This window comes from Scophthalmus maximus, chromosome 4 (assembly GCF_022379125.1).
Source record: "Scophthalmus maximus strain ysfricsl-2021 chromosome 4, ASM2237912v1, whole genome shotgun sequence".
Lineage (NCBI taxonomy): Eukaryota > Metazoa > Chordata > Actinopteri > Pleuronectiformes > Scophthalmidae > Scophthalmus > Scophthalmus maximus.
In genome coordinates this window covers 3,686,917-3,708,155 of record NC_061518.1, presented here as the reverse complement: position 1 = coordinate 3,708,155, position 21,239 = coordinate 3,686,917, and the positions used below count along the sequence as shown (strand labels likewise).

Genomic DNA, 21,239 nt, shown 5'->3' with positions numbered 1-21,239 from the left:
GGGTGTCGGATCAGGGCGGCACAATGTGGTCGGACGACTATTATTGTGGACAATATCGCGATAACGATATAATAGACGCATGCCCTCAGTGGAAACCTCGCAAACTGCATTTGGATAGTTCGCCGGTTGCAACTGGTACCTAGATAACTCCTTTTTCGAAGACTAAGAAGTCCATATTTTCTGATATTTTACTGACCAAACCAGTAATTGATTAATCATACGACCAGAACAGATGAGAAGATAAGAAGCGGCGAGACTGTGGTTGACATGTATTCTTATGTCAGAAAACACGCTTACCACATTATTGACGTCGACAAAAATGTCACTTTATCGTACGACAAGTCGATAACGTGAATATCTTGACAGGCCTACTAGTACCTCCTGTCCATTTTCTGAAATCCCCTCGTTGCTCGCGATAAACATGGACACTAGGGCTGCAACCAACGGTTATTTTCATCATCGAATCAATCTGTGGATTATCTTCTCGTTTAATCGATAAGTTGTTGTGTCCATAAAATGCCTAAACCCCAAGACGACGTCTTGTTCTGTCCACACACCAAAGATATTCGGCTCACTGTCATAGAGGAGCGAAGAAAGCCAGAAAATATTCACATTTAGGAAGCTAAGAAAAGGATTAATCGATTATCAAAATAGTCGTTCGTTCATTTAGTAGTCGATGACTAATCGATTACTCGATAACAGCTGCAGCTCTAATGGGCAACATGTCTCTTATGTTGCCAAGTGGGTCAAATCTTCTTGTCATAGGCCTTAATGCTTCCAAACACTAGAAAGCGCCCCCCCCCCCCCCTCCTTTTGCTCGTTGCCTTTCATTTCCAGCCGGTCTTTCTACCGGACGGTCATGTGACCACGCGCCGCACACGCTCCACTGCCGAAAGGAGAAACTGACGGGTCATCGCGTTGCTCAGGGGCCGTGGAGGACGAGCAGACGGCGCGCACAGAGGATGAGGCTGTCACGATGCGCGTCTGCGTGTGGCAGATTGCGGTTGCAGTTAGATTAATTGCGCAGCGCTGCTATGGATTCTCTGCTGCGCTTGTTGAAGCGACACTCGTGCTGCGCAAACGTGTTTGTGGCCGGCCCACAATAGACCCATCGTGATGCAAACTGCCCTTTGCAGTGTAAAGGCTGGATTCTCTCTTTTTTTTTTCTCTCTCTCTCTCTCTCTCTCTCTCTCTCTTTGCCTTCTGTGAATCTCTGATTCGCAAACCACAAAAAGTCAAAGGGAGAAACCGGAGCGTCTGACATCAGGACATCCTCCAGGAAAGTCTCTATGGTGCAGTGAACTGAGAGAGTTTCAGAGGCAGGAGCCAAACGGTGGAATCCAGTACGATTTGTAGGGCTACTAAGGTCTGCCAGTCCACCACTTTGGCCCCAGACTAATATTATCTCAACAACTACAGGATGGGCTGATATGAACTGTCGTGCAGACATTATCATCCAGTCATCAATCTCCAAGATTCTCTTCAGTTCCACAATGAAGTTTGCATTGGAGGCTTTTTCAGACAAGTCTTGACAATGACAAGTTTCGCTAAGAAAATTTGAGGATGAACCCCGAACACCCATAATTCCACCCGAAATGCCGATGTTCTCAGTTTGCCAGTAAAATATTTCTACATCTTCAAGATACATGCAGTCGCAATGTTGAAATCTATGGTTTTCAGCGAAATGTCTTTAAGCTGTTGAATGATGAATTCCAATGAAATTTGTGTTTCACAACGTTCCCCTCATGTGCGAATTATAAAAACTTTGGTCATCATTCAAGTTTTTATCTCAAAACAAAACTGCAAAAACTATAATTAACCCACAACAGTCTCAACTTTGTGTTTACTGTCGATTATGAAACGCTAGCAGGCGAACACGTTGAGCCAAGGAGTTGAACATAGTGAGCGTTCCACCTGCTCAACATGTTGACTTTAACATTCGGCACATAGCGACACCGTGCCTGTAAGTTCTGTTAGCAGCTGTTAGCATGGCTCTAGAACCAGAACCAGCAGATAGCATCTTTATTCTACGCCGGACGTGGCAATTGTTTGTCCTACCACACTATTGAGCGAGTTGGTTGCCCGTGTGTGTGTGTGTGTGTGTGTGTGTATGTGCAGATGAAGACCTTGAGATCGGATGTTTCATTCTTCTGCATGCCGTTAAATTTCTAGTTCCACTATTTGGTTTTTTTTCCATCAAACGTCCGGCAGCATCCACACTCAAACTCCCAAGCAGATTCCAACTGCAGCTAGTTCTCAACTTCCAGCGATGACACGACCCCCTGGTCGCACTCGCAAACTGTTCATGCTCGGAGGAATTATTAGGAACTGCCAGCTTTAATCTACTTTAATAGATTTTTGTGTCCAACTGTGGCTTCTCTCTGCACTGCGCATGTGTGTTTGTCTGCTCACATGGTAGTTTGCTTTCCTATCCAGATTTTTTCAAATGCCATCCAAAGATTTCTATAAAACACATTTTCCTCTTGAGATTAATCTTAACTTGAATTTAATCTGGACTCAACCCAAATTGCTCAATGTGTTAGCTTTGTTTCTCACGTCAGGCTCAATTTGCTGCACCTCTCAGGAAGCTTCATCGATAAGAAAGTAATGTGAACGTTGGACCACTTACTAGACATTCTCAACCTCTAAACCATAAGAAAGGGTAGTTTCTGTTTCTATTCATTTCTGGACCGAATTCCTGAAGGTGAAGGAGTTCCTCACCAATACTCCAAACGCTCAGTCCCTGAAGGATGAAAAAGAGAGCACTTTTCTTTTAAAGGTTTGTAGCTTTCTCCTTCGCAGAGGATGATAGATTTTATTTTTTGGGCATTTTACAGCACGGATTCCAACAGCGAGAGAAAACTTTCAGAGTCCCTCCTGCAGCTAAATATACTTCTCCGCTGTCCATCCATATTCGCAGCGTCTCACAGGCCCTCGCTATAGCACCGCATTTTGGCAAACGCCTGACTGTTTGGAACACTATACTATACAGATGGACTGGGGAGATATGGATAATACTTCTATATGGACATTTTCTGACACGTTCATTTCAGCCCCTCTGTCTCTCCGGGTTGTCACAGCTGTGAATCCAAGCTGCCGCCCGCCCGCGAAGGGACAGGGGACATGTTTCAAATGTAGATATTTTGTAACACACAACACAAAGGCGGACATTCCAGCAGGTAAAGCTCAAGTTTCTTTCCCCCCACATAAATTACACCCCAGTACGAGTTGTTTTTGTGATTTGGAAGTGCGGAAATGTGCCCAGAAATCCAATTTTCTTCCATGTTTAGGCCACACACAAAATTTGAGAGACCATACTTGAACTTTAGGACTTGTAAACCCTAACCCGAGACCAATGAGCAAAAAGCCAAGCTTCAACCTGGATGTCTCGGTATCTTTCATACTTATTCTATTCTATTCATTGATGGTATTGATCGCTGAATTGTTTCCACTCTTTTTGTCGGTGAAATAGAGATGAGAGCAGATGAAACATCCAACTGGTTAATTGTCCGACTGTGAACTCGACTGCTTTCATCCAAAATGAAACCAGCCGTCAAAAGTGCATCCCCCCCTGCGCGTACTCGCCAATAATAATTCACATGACGCACGGCCTCCGTGTGCTGTCGTGTAAGCTGAAATCAACTGTTGTCTATTCTTATTCCTCCAATCTGAAGAAAAAACTTTCTGAAATGGTACAAGAAGAAGAAGAAGAAGAAGAAGAAGAAGAAGAAGAAGAAGAAAAAACAGCAGAGCATCAGTAGAGAAGGCATGATTGCCTTGAGGGCATTGTTTGCTGTGATTATGCATTCTTCAGTGCAGTGGGCGGAACTCGGCTGCGCCTCGCATCACAGCTCCGCCGCGGCTATAATCGCGCAGGGGAAAAAATGTTGACCTGAGATTTTTGAGCCAAACTGCATGCGTGTAGGTCGTTGGGACTCCGTGCAGGGAAAGGATGGCATTTGAGGGGAAGTGGCCGCGTGGTTGAACCGCGGCACCCGCAGCCCGAACATACCCTTTCTAACAGAGGCTCTGATTGGAGCTGATGGCTGGTGGCTGCTGCGGCTGCAGGCCACTGCAGACACATGGTGCACGGCACAGATGGCGAAATACGGCGCCGACGGCTGCAGTCAAAACAGTCAATGAGTCATTATGACATTGGTGCCATAAGTTATGATTTTCCACAGGCGTCAACACTGTTGCTCTACGCAAGGGCCCCACTGAGCTATAACGAACGGCAGCGGATCTACAGTGCAGACACACGCAGACCCAGCCCCCTTCACGTTAATATTTGTCGATTTCTTCTTCTAGAAACGCAGGCTTCGTGAGTGACACAGAGCGGGGCTCGCTGAATAATCCTCTTTGTGGTGCGCGAAAAGGCACAACGTAAGCTGCTACAGTGTGAATACTAAGTCTCTCCAGCCTGGCAATGCGTCGGACTCCTTCACACCCGAGCAGCCCGAGCCCGTTCAGACGGGCGCCCCCGTCTCCCCGACTTGACACCAACACGTGTTTTGCTGGAGGTGCGACGGTAAAGATACACACCGCCATCCATCAGAGTGGAGCCGGGCTGCAAGTCGGTCTAATCTCAGGCTGCATCCCACTTTGCTTATTTATGTCACGCGGAACGCGCGCGCGGCACAGACATGCACACAATCCTTCTGTATTAGTTAAGATAAAAAATTTTAAAAAGCGCAAAGCCCTGAGGGACCTCGGGCCATAAATTATCACCGCTCCCCCAACACCAATCCTCATATCACACGGCGGAAGCATGCAAGGAGGCCCCGGCGACAATATGAATTGATGAAACAACACGACAGTGCCCCCGCGTAAGAAAAAGCCAATCCCTCAAACACGCCGACTGCCCCCATCAGTCGCCAAAAGTGCAATGGAGAAGATAGTGGTATGGAAATGAATCAGCATATTCACTGTTGACAGGTTGAAACCCAAAGCTTTTTAACGAGAATGGGTATTAATCTAATCCCAGTTCATCGTGTCAGCAAATAAAGACATGCTGTAGTTTTTAACAAACGCCGTCAATACACAAAGAATTGTTTAGGTTACACAGCCACTTACTCAATAAAGGGAAACGCTTAGACTCAGAAAAAAAATATTTTGTTGTTTGAATGAGGGATTCCTGTCTTGATTTAGTTTTATTTTTACATTTTTTAATAATTTAAAATAATAATTTATCCCTTCAAATGCCGGCAGACGCTCATCGCGTTTTCCCAGTGCCCAAGGTGACGCCTTTAAAATTGTCATCTCCCCCCGAAACGCAGAGGTAGTAAATATGTAATGATGTGAAACAAGAGAGAAAAAGCAGCAAATCCAACATCTCGGAGGTTGTCAATTAATCATTTATCGACAAATTGTTTCGGCACTGAGTGAATCTTTCATGCCTCTCAGCTTAAGTCAGTACAACCGTCGTAGCCCGACGCCGAACACACTTGGATTTGTAAGTACAACAACCGAGGAACCACATTTTCTTGTCTTGACGATGTCACACTGAAATCATAATGAGACTTGGTTGCAGCAACCGGTGGCCTAGTTTTTCTTTTTTTTTTGTGGTTGTGACCAACAACCAAAAGAGAAGTACATGAATTATGAATCCTGGTTTGACTGACAGGACGCTCGACGTCTAAAATAAAGGAATTTGAATTCCACACAGATGTTGTAACTGGACCTCAAAGGTGACATATTATGCAAAAATCTCTTTTTCAGTGTTTGTGCACATAGATGTGTGTATCTGTGGAGCCTGCACGGCCCACAAACTGTGTGAAAAGACCACTCTGTCGTGTTTTTGTGAGCTGGCTAAGCCCTACAGCCTGGCTATGAACAACCGGTTCAGATTTCTCTCTGCTTGTGATGTCACAGCTGGAATCTTTTGGGGGTGACCAACTCCTCTGGTGAATGGGGGCCTGACATTTCCTGCACATTTTGAAATCTGTTGACCAATTGCTGCAGACTGGACCCAGCTGGCCAATCAGAGCAGACTGGGGCGGGGGGTTATCGGGAGGGGGCGGGACTTAAAGAAATCCAGGCATTTTGGACAGAGGGTGAAAAGAGGAGCTGCAGGAGTGGGCCGTGTGAGAACACTGATGCCTTTTCTGAACATTAGAGCCTGTTAACCTTTTCAAGTGGTTCACCCACATTAAAAGTATGAACCTGAATATGAGCATAATATGTCACCTTTAAAGCAATTAACATTGTACTCCATGTTAAAACTCTTGGCAGACTCCCTTGCCTGCTAATTTTGGCAGCTGTCCCTCAAAGAACAAATCTCTGACTCTTTTTATAGACGGCTGATTATCGAAGTATATTAAGCCCGATCTTCAGCGATGTACATTGTTTGACTTACAGCCGGCGAGCGTGCCTGAAGGGACGATGACGCCGCGAAGATATATTGAGACGGCGTAGCCACCTGCGAGGAACAGATGCATGTAGTGTTTACCTTGACTCTGATGTTTGCTGATGCGAGAAAAAGAAGAAAAAAAAGATAGTCAAGGCGCCATGAATCAACTCACAACAAATGTGTGTGTGAGGTGTGAGGAGGCGGCTTGTCACCAGACATTTACGGCGACGTACCGCGATGCATCGCGTAAAAAAAAGCCCCTACAGTGCATAAACTGACTGTTTTACAGAAAAGCACTGGCTTACTGAGGGGCAAAAAAACAAAAGGAACCTCAGACGGTTCACCCTGTCCTGAACCAGAGGTTGACTGCATGTGTGTGTGTGTGTGTGTGTGTGTGTGTGTCACGCATGAAAAGTAATCTATTCGCCCAAGTGCCTCCATCCCACAGTGACGGCTTCTGTCAGGGCTGTTCTGCTGAGTGGTCCTGGCACGATCTGACATCCACCCGCTCCCTCGGCGGGCAGGTGAACGCCAAAAAGAAAATACCCTGCGCCTGTCAGAACGATCACGTTTCGCATATATACGCTCTCGGTGTCTCCGGCCGCGGTGACAGAGGAGCGTTACAAAGGTGACAAATCCAAAACCGCGGGGCCGTGACGGGGAGGTCGTCCCCCCCCCCAGAATCGTGGTGACCACCCTGGCAGCGGTAACGGTCACCGGTCTCGGCCAAAGCTGAGCCCATGGGCTGGCGGTTGTTCCTGAAACAATGTTCCCGACCACCTTTAAAGTTCAAGCAGCTGGGGGGGGGGGGGGGGGGGGGGGGGGATTTAATAATGCTAACGGCACTTTGCTCTGTTGAGTTTTTTGTCAGCTCGGGTGGTTCAAAGTGGCCCGATGCCCTGAGACACTTAACGGTGTGTGGCCTTAATCTCACACGGTTACTAGGAAATGACGGTGCACCGGAGTCACAGTCTGTGGAACTGAATGCAATGTCGTTCGCAAAACCCAAATTCTTGACTGTACAAAGCCCGGCCGAAACAGGAAGTCAATGCCGTGCATCTTTTTACTACAAGCTGTGCGACTCGTCGGCGACGCCGCCGGTGGTGCGTCGAGCTGTACCGAGCGAAATGGCAATGCAGCATTTGCAAGAAATGATTCCATTCACAGTCTCAAACCATCACACACCAGCTCCATCTCCGATCAAAACAGGCCATAGGTGAAATGTGGATGGGATGGGGGCGGGGGGGGGGGGGGGGGGCCACCCACGACAGACCCCATTCTTAAACACTCAGACTGTGTCCTTCATTTTACGGGGCAGGCCGTAAAAAATCACCACGGGAAGTGTACACTCGAGGACAAACCGGTCCCGGGGTTTAAGTGGAATGCTTCTTGTGCTGCAGCAGCTCGAGCAATTTCAGATGTGACGGCTGCTCCGAATGCAGCCCCCCCCCCCCCACCCCCCCCTTCTCCCAACCAACACACCAAGTATTTCCTTTTTTTCTTTTCTTTTTAGCATCAGGGCATTTTCAGCACCTCCCGCCTGCCGGACAGCTCCTGCTCCAATGCACATGTTTTTTTAATTTTAATTTTCAAATGCTGTTCCGTGGCTGCTACAGCTGCAGGAGTTGACAGTTTAGAAATGTTAAAGAAAAAACTCCCAAAAAACTGAACTGGATAATCTTCGCTCAGGCTGTGCTATGAGGAGGCGTGACAACCTCGTTTCTGCCGGAGGTGCATCACCCATGGGTGCCTGTGCTCCTGCTGGGGTTTTTTTGAAGACATACTGGGTCAACACGCAGAAGCACATACATATATATATATATACATATATATATATATATATATATGTATATATAGAAAGAGAAAGAGAGAGAGGGAGGGTGTGCACGAGGTTGGACATGAGCAGATTCTATGGAATGAGAGCTCGAAGCTTTTGCTTCGCCCTCGATCCAACTCATCGCGTCCTTCCTGTGGGCCAGTCTGCCCACCTGGCCGAGCCGGGCGCTCTCTTTTTGCCTTTTCTTGCTGCAAACGTGTTATGCTGAGAAATACCTGAACTGAATTTGAATTACCATATGACGTAGCCCCCCCCCCCCCCCTTTCTCTCTCCTTCCTCTAGCAGTAATGTCCTACTGGTAACAGGGACTAAAACAGACCCACACAGCCTCTGTAGCAGGCGCTCAAACACACAATTTGTTGCACCAGCTAACCCCCCAACCCCCCCAACCACCACCACCGACCACACACACACACACACACACACACACACATCCTCAACCTCTCTCCTGTCCCCATCAATCTTAATCTCCATCTCTCTTTGCAGCTCTCTGTCTCTCCCTCACACACACACACACACACACACACACACACTCTCGAAAGACATAACCTACCTATTGAGGTGAAACAGGACACGTCTGAAAAAAGTATCTTTGGTTCCATGCAAGCCTATCTGAGCACACAAGCACAGATCAACGGGCTAAATGGCGATGAGTAATGGGAACACGCACACACGCACACACACACACACACACACACACACAACCAGCATGTCACACACCGAGCATCCTCGAGCGGGTCTGAATCCAATTTTGGGAAAGAAAGAGAGAGAGAAAGAAAAACACACTTACGCATTTTTTTCGAATAAATGGAATCGGGGGCATGTGGGAGCCGTGCGGGAGGAATCGGCAGGGCCCCGGTTCCCCCGGCTTTTTTTCTTCTTCTTCTTCTTCTTCTTCTTCTTCTTCAAGATTTGCAGTGCGACCGAGTCCGCAAAATCTCCATGTGAAAAGGGGGGGGGGGGGGGGGGGGGGGGGGAGCCCGGCTGCTGCGGTCCGCGTCTCCACGGCCCCTTCTCTCCCGATCACAAGTGGAGACGCTCGCCTGCGTAAAATGCCGAACACTCGGAAAGAGTTGCGCGGACGCGCGCCGCGGCCACCATCCCCTCGGATGCTGCGTGGCTCCGGACGACCGGCGCCCTGGACCCGGAGATATTCCTCTAGTCTGGACCGAGGCGGAGGGAGAATCCTGCAGAGTTTCTGATGGGGGGGGGGGGGGGGGGGGGCAAGTCTGTATAGGCCCTTTCCTCCCACCAGCACCACCAGCACCCCCTTCCTCCTCCTCCTCCTCCTCCTCTTCCAAAACCAGTCACAGTCCAAAAATTGACTCCCACCGGTGGCTCCCTCTTCCCAAATGGCCGAATCACATTTGACCCATTAAAAAAGAAAAGAGACAAAAGGAAGGGGAACCAAAGTGGATCCGATTCTCCTGGACGTGCCGAGCGTGGCGGTTAAAGAGTCATATGGGGTCTCTCCGACGCGAGTGTGTGATCGGTGGGATGGACTGAGGTGACAATTAGCGGTTGCCTATTTGCAGCACTGCTGTTAAGGTCAGCAGAAAACACACACACACACACACACACACACACACACACACACACAGATAAAATAAAAATATATAAAAGAAAGAAAGAATATCCTATTGGATAAGAATTAAGGGCATCCGTCCCGCTGCAACCATCGCACGCGTCGCACCAGGACGACTGGGGTTGTCACAGGCTGCTCTCTCCTCCGAAAAAAAAAACAAAACATCGCAGAGCATATGGTCTACAGCATTTTCTATCAAGAGGAATCGGCGAGATGCTGCGTCCCCCCCCCCCCCCGTCCCCCCTCCTCCTCCTCCTCCTCCTGCTCCTCCTCCGTTCCCCCCGAGCGCAACCCGGTGTATTGATTACATAAGCGCCGGCTATTAGTAATAATAATTCCGCTTGTCAGTCAGGGAGCCTGTGTCCGGCCCGGTCCGGTCCGGTCCGGTCCGATCCGGTCCGGTCCGAGCGGCGGTGTGCGAGCGGCAGCAGCGTCCGTGCGTCGCGACCAAAAGCGGGGCTTTCTCCGCCACCGGCTCCTAATGGCTCCGCCGCTCGCCGCAGTCCATGACTTGAATGGCGAGCGCGCGTCGGAATCACGGATTCTGCCGCGCGCGCGCGCGCGAGTCACGTGTGTACGTGTGTGTGTGTGTGTGTACACTTTACATTCACAGGTGCGCGCGCGTAGGCTTGAGCGTGTTCCCGTCTAATCGCCATGGGGCCACTTTAACTTTGACCACTGCGCCTGTCCGTCCATCTGCCCGCGCTAATCACCCGGCGGCCGTTAATCATACCGGGGATCGATGGCGTTGACGCACGGAGCCCAGATCCGACGTCTCTTGAGAGTGTGTGTGTGTGTGTGTGTGTGTCTGTGGGCGCGTGTGCGTGCGTGCGAGCGTGGGGTGCGCGTCCACGTGTGATTCAGTTGTCGATGAGGTATGGTTGCCACCTACAGGCGTCAGTCTCCATCCAGTCCCCCCACCCCCCACCCCACCCCTCCAAAAAAAGGAGCATTTCCACAATCTGCATTTTAAATCATCACATTCAACATGTGGATTTATCAGTGTGTGTGTGTGTGTGTGTGTGTGTGTGTGTGTGTACCATGTTAAACTCCAGCTACACTGAAGAAATAATGCCTATTGCTTCGGACTAACTGAAACCTTTACCTTCTTTTCCAACCTCATCATCAGCAAGAGGTTTTTTTTTGTTTGTTGTTCTTGTCGTTTTTTTTTTACAAATGCTGCTGAAGCAGACAAAAGTAACCTTGGCAACCTCCGCGTGGCTGATAACCTGCCTACTTACTGTCTGCCTTCACTGCCGGCGGCCACATGAATGGGGAACATCTCAATCCGCCGCGCGTGTGTGTACGACAGACAGGTGGACCGCGTGCGACGAGGTTCAGGGCCTTCCTGGCCGACCTGCTCTCGCACAGAGACGACTTGAGTGTGCGCCTTCCGTTTTCGAGATGTGAGATGAACAGCCCGTCTCATTAGGTGACATAATGGAGCACAATTCAGCGACGTGACAGAGCGACTCCCGGCCACTGAGGTCGCGCTGTGCACAATGAGACCTAGGAGAGAACAGAGATGAATTTAAATCAGTCATAAGTGAAAATGTAGTACATGTTGTTTTGATCACACACACGCACACACACACACACACACACACACACACACAGTAAAAGAGAAATCAAATGAGAGCTTAGTGCGAGCCTCTGAGGTGGAGCAAGTAATTACAGTTTATCTGCAGAGCGCTGTTAGGAAACAATCTGAATGAAGTGTCAGAGGATCGACGGGAGGCAGATGCTTCCGTAACAGGGATGACGTGGCGTCGCCCAAACTGTCTGAGGATGAGAATGAGGCGATTCACGAGCTTCTCTGTCACCAGGTCGCCGGGTGGCAAGCGGTGGCCGATTTTTGGACCGGCAGCACTCTACGCCGCCATCGTCGTCCAAACGCCAAATGATGGAAAGGGAGCCGCAGCTAATGATCGGTTTCATTATCGAGTAATTGGGTGATTGTTTTTTCACGATTAATCATTTTATCTATAGGATGTTAGAGAACTGTTGCGATAATGCCATTTGATTACGACATCATCAAGATGTCATAATTAAACGTTATGATTACGAATGATTGATTAATCTAAATAAACCGTAGATCATTTCTGTAATCTTATTGTTTGCAAAGATAATGCTGCACCACACTATATGATGTCATTGTTTGACGTCATAGTGACGCTACGACGACATCATTCGTCACATTTTAAAGTATATAAAAATGATAAGCTATGCCTTATATTTTGTTTAACATAGTTTACCCCCAAAAATGTTTTTAAAAAACCCTCTGAAATGGGGCTGGAAACCATCCACTCTCTCTCCCTCAATTCCAAGACTATGAATATTCATGATATGTAAATAACACAGGCCCCGCCCATCACAGCTGCTTGCGCTAGGTTGATCGGTGGAACAATGTGCGCTACAAGATGGCTAGCGGCAACTTCGGTGAGATTCAGCCATAAAACTTTCACAAACTGCTAATGCTGACGCTAACTGTCTGCTGACACACCTGCCGTCCTCTCGTGGATGCTAACCGCTAATGCTAATGCTTACTGTTTGCTGACAAACCTGCCATGCTCTCGTGGACGCTAATGCTAATGCTAACTGTCTGCTGACACACCTGGCGTCCTCTCGTGGATGCTAACTGCTAATGCTAACGCTTACTGTTTGCTGACACACCTGCCATCCTCTCATGGACGCTAACTGCTAATGCTAATGCTAACTGTCTGCTGACACACCTGGCGTCCTCTCGTGGATGCTAACTGCTAATGCTAACGCTTACTGTTTGCTGACACACCTGCCATCCTCTCATGGACGCTAACTGCTAATGCTAACGCAAACTGTCTGTTGACACACCTGCCATCCTCTCGTGGACGCTAACCGCTAATGCTAATGCTAACTGTCTGCTGACACACCTGGTGTCCTCTTGTGGATGCTAACTGCTAATGCTAACGCTTACTGTTTGCTGACACACCTGCACCTACACTTTCTGTATTTGTGACATACCAAATCTAGCTTGACCAGGATTTGTTTTGAATTAAAAAAATTGCAGATAAGTGGCACAGAAATCTCCTTCTCCAGGAGAGGAATTTGAAAACACCTCTATAGTGACAACATGTGCTCAGACACAAGTCCCTATAGTCAATGTCAGACATGTTAGAGGACAGAATTAGAAGAAAAACACATTTTTGACTGGAGGGAGACTTTAAATGTTTTTTCAATGTAAGCCTTAGATCGTGTCCAAAGTCCTATGAGGCAAAGATACCTTGAAAAAACGTTCCTTTTTTTTAGTTGACTTCTTCTTGTTATCATTTATCATAGGATTTCATATAACAACGATCATTTTCTGATCAACATGCGCTTTAGATTGTCTCTTTAGGCCTGTTATTTGCGGGGAAATCTTGGAAAAGGACCATATTCTTGTTGACTTTCCCCTTTGACCTATCGACTCCAAAAGTGAATCATCTGCAGATACTAGCCCAAGTAATATTGCCACCAAGTTTGGTGAAAATCTGTCCATGTGTTTTTGAGATATTTTGTACACACACACACACAGAGGCACAAAAAAAATACTGCTTGTGCAGCTATGTAGGTGCGCTTGGTAAAAAAAGTCCCAAGTTGTTGTCACCATGTTTCAGTTGACACAGTCTAAACCCAAAAAGCAATTCAATTGGACTTTTAGAAAACCAAATCAAATATTCCCAGAAGTGAGAACTGTCTGATCAAACAGGACGAGAGGTTCACCATGATGGCTCTGCGAGTTGAAGTGATGATGGCGCTGGAGATGAGAAGTCAGAGGATCACCAATGTCAGCAGGAGTCAACATGACTGTCTGTGCACAGTTTCATCACAATCTACCGTCCAGCATAGTTGTTGAGAAATTTGAATGTTGAGCTAAGAGGCGGAGCCACTGGGCAACGCACCAAAACGTCGCCATGGTCAGAGTTTCAAAGCAACTTGGAATGATGAATCTGTTTTTTAAAATAGCTGCAGATTAAATTGCTGCCTGATCAAAAAACGATTAAGAACTATCTTTAGAAGTCGTGGAGTTTCAGAAACTTACAGAATCGATGCCAGTGAGCAAACGCGGCGGGGGGAAAAAAAAAACAACACCTTCCTACTAACACTTTAAGCTGGTCATTTGTCTTTCAATCTATCTTTGACAGTTATCTAATACATCACAAGTCTTATCTAGCCGAGAAAGCTGGAAGCAGTTGTGTTTATCCACTGTATAATGAAGTCCTGCGCCTCCTTGACAGTTTACAGACAGCCGAGATGAAAAAGTGCGTGTGGGAGGAACACAAGCAAAAAAAAAAAGGGATTTCAAAAATATATATATATCATTTTTGCTTGAATCAAAGTCAGAGGCTAAACTCTGTCCTTGTGCTGCGATTCGTCATTGTTAAAACGCTGCCGCTAAATGGTCTTTTGAACACAACGGCTGTCAGTATGTAAGCGTCAAAAGCCAAAACACGCAGTCCTTCCTAAACTGATTTGCCGTGACGAGGTCAAAGTGAGTAATAAGGTTTTAATTTGTCGGACAATTAAAAAGTGTGACACTGGCTCGTAAGTTTTTGACCCCCCCTCCTCCCTTTTTTTTTTGTTATTAATCAGTTTCCATTGATGCAACTAAAGGATCTACGGAGGAGTATCAGGGCCAGTCAGAAGAAGAAGAAAAATGAGGGGGAAGATTTGTTTTTATTTCTTTAACTTTTCGAGAATAAAGTCAAAATGTCGAGAATAGAGTTGAAATACTATTTCGAGAATAAAGTCGAAAGTTGTGACACTTTCCAGCAGCTTGAATCTGGAAGAAACGATGCGGTGACAACGGGTGTTTGCAACATGAACTTCAACGTGCGTCCTGACACGACAACGTTCAATTGCAAACAACCGTTAATGAATTTCGAGAGGCGCGCAGTTACCGGAGCTAGCGTAGCTTTGCTAACGCTAGTCAACGTGGATGTGTGAAAGCTGAACTGGCACCACAACACGTACGTTCAGGGCTATTTTCGACTTTAAACTCGACATTTCGACTTTATTATCGAAATGTTAAATAAAAAATAAATAAATCTTCGGCCTCATTTTTTCCCCCTTATGCGTGGCCCTGATACTCTTCCCTAAGTATCTCTCTCTGAAAACATTTCAAGTTCCTTCTCTACGTCTGTGGAAGTCAGAACACAGACACACACACACACACACACACACACAACTCGTCCCTTTTAGCCCGTTTCCTTCGTTACCCACTGAACTTTACTCCGACGTAATTTTTCTTACCAGAGATACATTTGATATATTTTCTCTTCTCAGCATTTTCTCTTTTTTTCAGGCTTTGATGAAACATGAATTTTAATTCCTCGAGATCCCCTGAGCAGAAAACAAATTTAAAATAAAAGGTGCAGGGAACTGGGGGGGGTTTTACACACACACACACACACACACACACACACCCCGTGTTGCTGTAAATGAAAGCCTCAGCAGTTCTGCTCAATCAAATCAATGTCAACCACACGCTGCTCCAACAATCTACTCCCTCATTACATTGTTTTCCATGCAAGGACAATATTAATATATACTGTATGTCTTATTTAGAGCCCCGTTTTGAATCCACACAGCGGCGACGCCAAAGACTTCCAGCCCACGAAGGGCTTCATGGGTGGTGTTTCGACACAAAGAGTCTAAAGCTGATGTGACAGCTTGACAGCCTCTGCTACTTCAATTTTTCTTCTATTTTTTTCCACGGGAAAAGGCGACGTTGAAAAGAGTTTGGTTCTCACTTTTTTTTCCGCCAAGGAGGTTTGTGTTTCGTTGGTGAGTTGGTTTGTTTGTTACGTAAAAAAAAAAAAAGGACCTCTACGAAATTTGCTGGAAGGATGGGATCTGGAAGGAACCCATTATATTTTGGCGCGGATCAAGGATTCTTTTTTCTTTAATGAAATGCGAGATGATTTTTTTTTTGACATTCGCACCGATTTCCCAGGGAACTGGAATATCCCTCAGTCTAGCGCATACCTCTGCCAAGACCCAGCAGTTCCCTTAAATTACAGCAAGTCGCACCAAATTGCACACAGTCAGATATCATTCCCCTAGATACGCCTGTTTGTTTGTTTTTTCATCAAGATACATGCATTAATTCCCTGGTAAATTCTTGCAACGTTAAAGGTAGTAGATTTTTTTTTTCTTCCCAGATACACGCCAGAAAATGTAATGGGTTCTGTCTTGGCCCGTGTCCCATCCTTCCAACAAGTTTTGTGGGAATATGTTCAGTAGTTCTGCTGACAAACACATCCAACATCCAAATAAACGGGAGGCAAAAACACAACGCATGGATCTTTATGAAGAATAGAGAAACAATGGGCGTACTTCAGGGACTGATATTTCCGAGCGTGCGCCATTTTTGCAGCTTGATTGAATTCGAGGGGACTGTTGGGGCCTTGGCGGAGGTGTTGCGCTCGACTGAGTCACATCCTAGTCCTGCAGGATTCCGTCAAGCTTGAATGTCAGACAGACGGAGACGGAGACGGAGACAGACAGACGTTTACGCTCAGCCTTTATCCAAACAAACAGCGATATAGCTGGAGCAGTGGAAACGCTTGATGAAAATACTGTACGTCAAGCTGCGCCCGCCTTCGCTTATCTCTGCTAAAGGCAAATGCGGCCTGATGGTCTTGACCTCGACAAAGAGCTTTCGGGCGATTAGCAAAAAGCGCAACATGTATCACTTTTACTTTTTTGATATCACGTCCGCTGAGCCTCAAATAGTTATCGTACAACTGCTTGAGATGTGACTTAAAAAAAGGAAAGAAAAGAAAGATTTTTGAAAGTTAAAAAACGTCCGAATGCTTCATCCAGTCTTTTAGGAGGAAGACGCCTCTTTTTCACTGACTTATTTAGACTTCCCGGCTTTAAAGTCTGTCAAACAAATTGAAGGACGCAGATGGGAAAAGCCGTGTAAAAGTGTTTAACAAATTATGGGCAGAGATGGCTTCAGTTGATTCCCTTTCATCCCGCATTTTGGTCCGCCGCCACTTTTCAGTCAAAACAGATTTGGCCTCTGTATTTCTTTTCTCTGTGAGACATTTCTTCTTCCTGTCTTCCTCCTTTTCCATCCGCTCCCATCAGCCTTTTGGGATCGCTGGATCGGGCTGCCGCGGTAGTGCATGTCCCAGACTGCTTTCTGGGACAAACTTCAAGAAGCCGTGATAACATTTTTTTTTAAAAAGCCTGGGAAAAAAAAAATATATAAAGATGTAAGGGAAAGTATGGTGGCGAGAGAGAGAGAGACGGGGAGAGAGCATCCTCTAGCACTACTGAGCCTCTTCAATTATTCAAATGGCCGCTGTCCCTCTGCACTTGTTCTCTCTGCTTGGTTTTGAATATTAAAATGGCCGCCCCCAAAGAGACAGATATCCAGGAGATGAGCCCACGCAGAGAGCAAAGGCTGAGGGTGCTTGACTCCTCGCATCCTCCACCCTGGCAGTCGATGAGCGAGGGACCATCTGACGGCATGACTTTGAAGAGGGGAGGCATTCCTGTCACGTCTGGCCTAAATTCCATTAAAAGACAGGCTGACGGACTGCGTCATTAGCATCAAGGAGAGCATGCGGTTCTTTAATCCAAGCGGACAGGGGGAGGCCACCTCCTGCACATTAAATTTTTTTTTTAAAAATGTCAACGGAGGTCCCGATCCCGTCATCGGGGACTGGTCCCGGGTCCACCACAGGCTGACGAGGTTTTGTGAAATGATCGTGAACTTTGAAAGATTGTGCGAAAATGACGATCCTCCGCACACGTAGCATGGAGCGGACGTCACCTGCCGAGAATAAATTCCTTGGATCTATGGAACGCTCGGTATGGTTGGACTTCCCTTACGCTTTTGCGAGATTCAGTCCTGTCACGAGGTAGAATGAGTTGGACCCAGGTTGTCAGGCTGCAGATGAGGGTGGCTGTAGTTCACGGCGGTGGTCTTTTACTGTAGTTAAAGTAGCCACAAAGTAAAACTGCTCTGTAGTCCTACATTCAAAACCTTAAGGAAACTAGGATGGCACTCACTGGAGCCCATACCTCAGACAAGGGCCAACAGTCCCCCTTTTAAAAGTCAATCACGCCAACCTCCTCGATTTCAGGCCCCTAAATATTATTTCCTGGGAAATTGGTGAAAATTCGCAATGTAAAAGGGAAGGAGCAAGAACTTGATTTTTTTCTTTTTTTCCTGGATCTGCGGCAAAATGTAATGGGTGTTCTGGCCTGGCCCATGTCCCATCCCTCCCGCAGGTTTTGTGGGGGAAATTCGCGCTCAGTCATTTTTTTTTTGCATAATTCTGCCGACAAACAAACCAACAAACGAACAGCGGTGAAAACATGACCTCCTTGGCGGAGGTAATTAAAGCAAACTGTACTACGAGAGTAAAAACAATTTATTATCATGCAGCAGCACGGCCCCTCTCGCTGTTCCGTTATTATAAAACAAATTACACGATTGGGTTATTATTACTGGTGGATCAGTGTGTAAGCAGCGTTTTCATGCTGCAGCGAGTGGATGTGAGTCAACTATTTACTCATTTGCTGATGTGAAGTAATCAACAACAAAAGTGGTATCCATCAGGTATTTAAAATGGACTAGAGGACGTTGAGTGTGACGCCTGCCTCCTCATATTCAAGCAGTGTAAGTATAGAACAAGATACAATGTTGTTTGGACAAACAACATCCGTCAATCCATTTTTTTCCCCGCTTAACCCGGGATCGGGTCGCGGAGGCAGCCGGCCAATCGGGGTGTCCCAGACATCCCTCTCCCCGGTCACGCTACCCTCCTGTGGGGGGGATCCCGAGGCGTCTCCAAGGGCCTGATGGGATATGTAGTCCGTCCAGCGAGTTCTGGGTCTACCTCCAGGCTGGACGTGCCGGGTAAACCTCCGAAGGGAGGGGGGCCGAGGCGGCCTCCTGACAAGATGCCCGGACCACCGGATTACCTGCAGTTCTCCATGACACTGATCCAAGTGTCGGTGGAGCAGTGCTTCCTGGTTTTGTGTTTAGGTGATGGCGGCGGAGCACGTTGTTGAACACAGTGGGTTGAGACGTGGCCAAAGCATTTGGCTCAAATCATTTTTCGCACACACCACACCGGTGAGGGAATCTGCATTCAATGCGTTTCCTCGCTCATTAATTCAGGGTTTCCCTCCCTGCGTCTTACGGTTAGTGTACAAGAGTGAGGACGTCCTACTGCTCCAACATGTTGGTGCACATGACTCAATAGAACTGCTCCCCAGAGTGTGACCCCGCCCCCCCCCCCTCCTCCCCCCCTCCCCCACAATGCATTTGCATTTATTTTGTATTTTCATTCTATTTTTTGCCCTTTCACTTTATTTTGTTAGTATTCAGTGATCACAGGGAGCAGCGTGGGAGGATCGTGTTTCCTCTCATTACAGCAGTTCCAGATAATTGAGGTGGCGTTTCTGCGTATGCATATTACACTAAAGCCCCTTTGTGGATGAAAGAAAGACAGAAAAAAATAAGAAAAAAATGAACAACTCAGCGGGTGAAACGGCTGCGAAGGCTCCGAATGTTTCCTCCCTGGAAGTGAGTGGAAAGGTGCCAGTTTCTTCCTGGAGCACCAGGTCCACTTCCCCCGTCTGAACGTGAAACCAAACCAAATCTTGCAGGGACATCAAAATATGGTTGTTTGGTGTAACTGTCTCTATACACATGCATTCTACTCCCCAGTCCTAGCTGGTATGTCTTTTCTCTGGTTTACAGAGGCTCCAAAATGATCCGTATGTAGGTCAGAGAGAATCGCCTCTTTGCTTGGTCACAGAAGCCTCGCTTCTTAGGGGCCTTTGTGAATGATGTGGAAAACGAGAAACAGCTGATGGAGTTAATTTTATGCACTGAATTAATTTGGAGCCATAAAAAAAGAAAGTGGAAAACCAGAGAGAAACACAGTATACACCTGTATAATGCAAATCAAGACTTAACAGCTGTTTGTTGGTTCTTTTTAAAAGCAGCTTTGCTACTTTAAATTAATGACGCCGTCAATTTGTCGTAACGCAGATGTCTTTCTTTTTCTCACCATGGATGTGAAGATGTCTAATAAACGCTGCTCTATGTGAAGCAACCGCCAGACGGCTGAACCCGTCGGGTGGAGGAAGCTACAGGCCAATTATGCAAACTTCGCCGATTTCTGTGACACGCTTCCGAAACACGGCGACTAAAAGAAAAATGGGTGGATTTAAAAACATAATAAATTAATAAATGAAAGAAATGTTTTAAACCTCATCATAGATTCTAGGCCAAATTATTGTTGGAGTGGAACTATGAGGAGTTATGCAAAACTACACCCTTGAACGGCATGCCAACTGGCGGATGTTCAAAAACGTCCCGGGTTCCCACTGTTGTTCAACACCGCCGTCCAACAGGCTGCGTTTTTTTTTCTTCCTCTTCCCAGAATACATTATTTTGATTAATTACATCAAGTCCCCGTTGAATTTGAACGACCTCCAAAGCAGTGTACCGAGTCCCCTCTCCGTGTGACTTCCTGTACGGGCCCGGTTTTTCCATAAAGCATGATAATGAGGCTTATTAGCATAAACATGAAGAGAGATAGGGGACTGCTTAAAATGAAACGCGATGTGGCGTTTTATCTTTTATCTTTAACTTTCTCGACAGTTTTACCGCCTCGCGCGAAAACCGTACAGCACAGTGCACATCGGGAAGGCGGAAGGCGCGCACGCGCGCGTGAGGATGGTGATAAATGCAGATGCTCCGGGCGCCGAGGTGTGGACAGGGCACGGCAGCTAAAGGGAGTTCAGTGTGTCCTGTTATTTTGCCATAAACGCCGCAGCGTGTCACCATAAAGGCGAAAAACCGCTCGCTGAGTAATCGCGCGGGCCCCGCGTGTTCGGGACCACGTGGCATTGAGGAATCACACACGCGTGTGTGTGTGTGGTCTGTCCTGGCATCAGTGCTCTGGATTCCCACATTTACTAGGGATGAAAAAAGAAACAGCAGTCGAGTAATGAATTAATTCCTTTGATACCGTTTAAAGAGATAAGATTTATTACGTCTGGACGAGAAAAAATATAAAAGGTTTGAGGTTGGTTGGTACAATTATTATTCTTTTTCTTTTTCAATTCAGGCCTTAGGAAATTCAAATTTCACCCGAGCGTAACGTGGAAAAATTGCCTCCTCTCCACATTAATCAGAGGGCAGACGTGCACGTGCATCTATCACTTTTTTTGTGAACGGAGCAGCAGGTTAAGATAGTGGTGGCGCTCCTGCAGAGGCGGCGTCTTAATCAGAATGGACGGCGGGTGTCATGAAGGACCGAAAAGCGGCGACCTTCCATTTGTAGGATTGCCTCTTACGAGCCGAGCCGGTCTTCTGCAACATTGATCTCCCACCACTCATGTGCTGAATTTCAAATCTTATCTTTCCGCAAAAAATAAAAAAAAAATCGCTCTGGATGGCCCAGACGCATTTA

General features: G+C 46.9%; 1 protein-coding gene across 1 annotated transcript in view; it reads right to left on the bottom strand.

The window, feature by feature from the left end:
* lrrc4cb (leucine rich repeat containing 4C, genome duplicate b) overlaps positions 1–9,143 on the bottom strand; it is a 42,678-nt gene extending 33,535 nt beyond the window's left edge. The window contains exon 1 of the mRNA XM_035629278.2: positions 8,977–9,143. The gene's annotated coding sequence lies outside the window, so the exon portion shown is untranslated. The remainder of the gene's footprint in view (positions 1–8,976) is intronic.
* Between the last annotated feature and the right edge of the window lie 12,096 nt (positions 9,144–21,239).